Below are 6,000 nucleotides of genomic sequence, written 5' to 3'. Positions count from 1 at the left end.
CTATTAGGCTGCAGAGTGACTTGGATAGGTTAGGTGAGTGGGCAAACGCAAGGCAGATGCAGTATAATGTGGATAAATGTGAGGTTATCCACTTTGGTGGTAAAAACAGAGAGACAGACTATTATCTGAATGGTGACAGATTAGGAAAAGGGAAGGTGCAACGAGACCTGGGTGTCATGGTACATCAGTCATTGAAGGTTAGCATGCAGGTACAGCAGGCGGTTAAGAAAGCAAATGGCATGTTGGCCTTCATAGCGAGGGGATTTGAATACAGGAGCAGGGAGATGTTGCTACAATTGTACAGGGCATTGGTGAGGCCACACCTGGAGTATTGTGTACAGTTTTGGTCTCCTAACATGAGGAAGGACATTCTTGCTATTGAGGGAGTGCAGCGAAGATTCACCAGACTGATTCCCGGGATGGCGGGACTGACCTATCAAGAAAGACTGGATCAACTGGGCTTGTATTCACTGGAGTTCAGAAGAATGAGAGGGGACCTCATGGAAGCGTTTAAAATTCTGACGGGTTTAGACAGGTTAGATGCAGGAAGAATGTTCCCAATGTTGGGGAAGTCCAGAACCAGGGGTCACAGTCTGAGGATAAGGGGTAAGCCATTTAGGACCGAGATGAGGAGAAACTTCTTCACCCGGAGAGTGGTGAACCTGTGGAATTCTCTACCACAGAAAGTAGTTGTGGCCAATTCACTAAATATATTCAAAAGGGAGTTAGATGAAGTCCTTACTACTCGGGGGATCAAGGGTTATGGCGAGAAAGCAGGAAGGGGGTACTGACGTTTCATGTTCAGCCATGAACTCATTGAATGGCGGTGCAGGCTAGAAGGGCTGAATGGCCTGCTCCTGCACCTATATTCTATGTTTCTATGTTTCTATGTACAGCACATGTTAGATACAGTGTAAAGCTCCATCTACAGTGACGAATCAAACACCCCCAGGTCAAGTACAGAACCGGTTAGATACGGATTAAAGCTCCCTCAACACTGCCCCATTAAACACTCCCAGTGCAGGTACAGCATGGGTTAGATACAGAGTGAAGCTCCGTCTCCACTGTTCCATTAAACACTCCCAGCGCAAGTACAGCATAATTTAAATGCAGGGTAAACCTCTCTCTAAACAGCCAATCCAAAAATCCACAGGACAAGCACAACACAGGTTCGGTACACATCATCATCATCACAGGCAGTCCGTCAAAATCGAGGAAGTCTTGCTTACACTCTCAAGGTGAGTTCTTACGTGACTAAACAATCCAGTACGGGAATTACTATCGCTGTCACAGGTGAGACAGCCAGTCGTTGAACGACAGGGTGGGTGGGACTGGTTTGCCGCATGGTCCTACGCTTGGTTTCTGCATGTTCTCGGCGATGAGACTCGAGGTGCTCAGAGCCCTCCCGGATGCACTTCCTCAACTTAGGGCGGACGTTTGTCAGGGACTCCTAGGTATCGGGGGCTTGTTGAATTTTATCAAGGAGGCTTTGAGGGTGTCGTTGAAAGGTTTTCTCTGCCCACTGTAGGATCGCTTGCCATGTAGGAGTTCCGAGTAGAGCCTTGCTTTGGGAGTCTTGTGTCAGGCAGGTGAACAATGTGTCGAGCCAGGGTATCGCTGGAGATTGAGCATGCAGTGTCCACCGGTAGACTCGTGGCCTTCCATGAGAGGTGAGCACCAGAGAGACTGGAGTGCATCATTCCAGAGGGAACAGAATTGTAATATTAATTCATTTGATTTGATTTGACAAAAGTTACCTTTATGTTGAATTGTTAATTTGTGTTTTTGATTCCCCCCAAAAAAACAAGGGGACACGTTAATGAAAGTTTCTGGAGTGTGACCCCCCTCCACCCTTTAATCAGGAGGAACCTGATGATTGCTCCACTTAAAATAGTTGTGAAAAATATGGCCCACCCAATGCAGCTGATCGAGTGTGGTCAGTGCTTCGATGCTGGGGATGTCTGCCTGATCGAGGAAACACCAGGACTAGTTTGATGAGAATGACCAGGAGATGCAAGAGCTAATTAATCACAAGCACAGGGTATTTCTGAACCTAAAACAACAACCCAACTCGGGAGCAGCAAAGCAGCATTATAGACGGCTTAAGGCTGAGTTCCAAGAAAAAACCTGTGACCGAAAGCATAGATGGTGGGTGGAGAAATCACAGGAGTTTCAGCAGCTGGCCGACAGCCATGATGTGCGAGGATTCTTCACCGCAGTCAAGGCCAACTATGGTCCAAGCACCCAAGGCACCGCCACACTGCTGGCCAAGAATGGGGAAACACTCATCAAGGACACTGAGGCAGTCAGGACCCGCTGGAAGGAGCAATTCGAAGATGTCCTTAACCGAGACTCTGCCTTTGACTCGAGTGTCCTCGACTCCATCCTGCAGCATGCTACCCGCCAACATCTCAGCAAAACCTCAGCCCTGCACGAGATAGAAAAGGCCACCCGCCAGCTCAAGAACAACAAGTCAATGAGAGCGGATGCAATCCCCGCTGAGGCACTAAAGTATGGTGGAGAGGCAATATTGGCATGAATGCATGACCTCATCTCTCTCATCTGGAAGGAGGAGAGCAGGCCTGGAGACCTCAGAGATGCAGTAATCGTGACCATCTTTAACAAAGGGGACAAGTCCGACTGTTGCAATTACAGATGAGTCTCCCTGTTACCAGCCACTGGGAAAGACATCGCTAGAACCCTCCTCAACCGTCTTCCCCTGTGGCTGAGGAGCTCCTCCTGGAGTCACAATGTGGATTTCGTCCTCTACGGAGTACAACGGACATGGAGTAGATACAGATTAAAGCTCCCTCTACACTGTCCCATCAGACATTCCCAGGGCAAGTACAACATGGGTTATGTTATGTATGCAACACTGTGTAACCAGCAATATACCGCCATCAGAGGGCATATATGTTGGAGTCCCAAGGGATCCCAGCATCCCTTGGGAGCACTGTATATAAGCAGGCCTCCCATGCTGTACGTGCAATCTGGAGTTAGAAAAACGAGACCAAGATCACTCTTACTCATGTCTACAGTAGTCAATCACGTTACTTTATTCTGGACATAACAATTGGCGACGAGATAAAAACCATCATGTGAAAATGCAGAGAACTGTTGGTATCCTGGAGACATTCTCAGAAGGGGACGATTGGGAGGTCTTCATGCAGCGACTCGACTAATACTTCATGGCCAACGAGCTGGCAGGGAATGTGAATGCTGCCAAACAAAGGGTGATCCTCCTCACTCTCTGCGGGGCAACAACCTATGGCCTCATGAAGAATTTTCTTGCTCCGGTGAAACTAACAACCAAATCGTATGAAGAACTGTGTACACTGGTCCAGGAGCACCTAAATCCGAAGGAGAGCATTCTGATGGCAAGGTATCGATTTTACACATGTCAACGGTCTGAAGGCCAGGAAGTGGCGAGCTACGTCGACGAAATAAGGCACCTTGCAGGATATTGCGAATTTGAAGGATGCCTGGAGTAAATGCTGAGAGATTTTTTGTGCTTGGCATTGGCCATGAGGATATCCTTCACAAACTATTGACTGTTGAAGCACTGCACCTGAGCAAAGCCATAACGATAGCCTCGGCATTTATTCCACCAGCGATAACACCAAACAGACTTCGCAGCGTACAGATGTTTCGGCAAGTACTGTACACAAAGTAACATCGTTTTCAGGCAGGAAGGCATATGGCACAATGTGCACGCCTGCAGCTGCATGATCTCAGATGACTCAGAGTCTGCCATCAAGCGCTAATGCGAGGCAGTTAACAGTTCGTCGGCACTGCGGAGCTGATCATCGAGCCCATTAATGCAGCTTCAAACACTGTGCGTGCAAAGGCTGTGGAACACGGGGACACCTCCAGCAAATGTGCAGATGAGTTGCAAACACTGCAAAGCACCACATTGCAGTGGAAGACCGATCCATGGTGGATCAAACTGAATTAGAGACTCAAACCGAGGAGGCAGAAGTGTATGGGGTACACACCTTCATCAGGAAATGTCCACCGATCATGTTAAATGTTGAACTGAACGGAATTCCAGTATCCATGGAATTGGACATGGGTGCGAGTCAGTCCATCATGGGAAAAGGGCCTTCGACAGGCCCAAGCTGAGCCCCATTCACACCAAACTGAAAACTTACACTAAAGAGCTGATCCCTGTAATTGTCAGCACAGTATTAAAAGTCTCTTATGATGGAACCGTGCACGAACTACCACTAAGGATAGATTCAGTAGATGGCCCCACACTATTCGGCAGAAGCTGGCTGAGAAAAATACGCTGGAACTGGGAGGGCATCTGAGCGCTTTCATCCATCGATGATGCCTCATGTGCCCAACATCTGAGCAAGTTTCCTTCGTTGTTTGAGCCAGAGATCGGAAGTTTCTTGAGGGCGAAGGTGCAGATCCACTTGATTCCCGGTACATGACCCATCCATCACAAGGCAAGGACATTGACATCTATGATGCGAGAGAAAGTGGAGATCGAGTTCGACAGGCTGCAAAGAGAGGGCATCATCGCACTGGTGGAGTTCAACGAGTGGGCCAGTCAGATTGTTCTGGTTCTCAAGGGCGATGTCATGGTCAGAATTTGCGGGGACTATAAAGTAATGATGAACCATTTTTCGCTGCAGGACCAGTACCCTCAACCAAAGGCAGACGAACTATTTGTGACACTGGCAGGAGAAAAGACATTCACCAAGTTGGACCTGACCTCGGCCCACATGATGCAGGAGCTGGCGGAATCTTAAAAAGGCCACACCTGCATCAACACGCAAAGGTCTGTTCATCGACATTAGATGCACGTTTGGAATTCGATCGACCGTGGCTATTTTTAAAAGGGACATGGAGAGTCTGCTAAAGTCGGTTCTGCACATCGTGGTTTTCCAGGATGATATACTGGTCACAGGTCGGGACACCATCGAGCACGTGCAGAACGTGGAAGAGGTTCTAAGTCGGCTAGATCATGTGAGACTCAGGTTGAAACGTTCGAAGTGTGTTTTCCTGTCGCCAAAGGTCGAGTTTTTAGGGAGAAGAATCGTGGCAAATACCATCAGACGCACTGACACCAAGATGGAGGCCATCAAGAACGCGCGGAGACCAAAGGACGTGACGGATCTGCGGTCGTTCCTGGGTCTCCTCAATTATTTTGGTAATCTCCTAACCGGGTTAAGCACCTTGCTAGAACCTCTACATATATGGCTGCGCAAGTGAGATTATTAGGCATGGGGGAGATCAAAAGAGACTGCTTTTGAGAAAGCCCAAAACCTGTTATATTCCAACAAACTGCTTGTCCTTTATGATTCATGAAAATGTTCAGTGCTAGCTTGCGATGCATCTTTGTACGAGCTCGGGTGTGTGTTACAATATGCAAACGAATTGGGAACATTGCAACCGGTCGCCTATGCATCCAGGAGATCGTCCAAGGCCGAAAGCACCTACAGCATGATTGAAAAAGAAGCTCTGGCATGCGTTACGGGGAGAAAAAATGCACCAGTATCATTTTGGGCTTTAGTTCGAGTTAGAAACTCATCATAAGCCGCTCATATCGCTATTCACAGAGAGCAAAGGTATTAATACAAATGCTTCTGCTCGCATCCAAAGATGGGTGCTCACGCTGTATGCATATAAGTATGTAATTCACCACTGGCCAGGCAGAGAGAACTGCACTGATGCCCTCAGTCGTCTACTTTCCCACCACCGGGGTGGAAATGGCATAGCCTGCAGACTTGCTCTTGGTGATGGATGCATTTGAAAATGAAAATTCACCCGTTACGGCCGCCATATGAGGACCTGGACCAGCCAGGATCCTTTACTGTCCTTTGTAAAAACGGTGTCCTCCATTGGAGTTGGTCCAGCGCCGCAGCGGAGATTCATGAAGAGATCAAGCTGTTCCAGCAGCGTAAAGACGAAATGTCTATACAGAGGGACTGTCTTTTCTGGGGTAATCATATAGTTTTGCCCACGAAAGGCAGGGAAATGTTCAAACGCGAC

The sequence above is a fragment of the Pristiophorus japonicus genome, chromosome 23 (genome assembly GCF_044704955.1).
Source record: "Pristiophorus japonicus isolate sPriJap1 chromosome 23, sPriJap1.hap1, whole genome shotgun sequence".
NCBI classification, from domain to species: Eukaryota; Metazoa; Chordata; class Chondrichthyes; family Pristiophoridae; genus Pristiophorus; species Pristiophorus japonicus.
The sequence above is the reverse complement of the archived record's forward strand: the minus strand, read 5'-3'. Positions refer to the sequence as shown.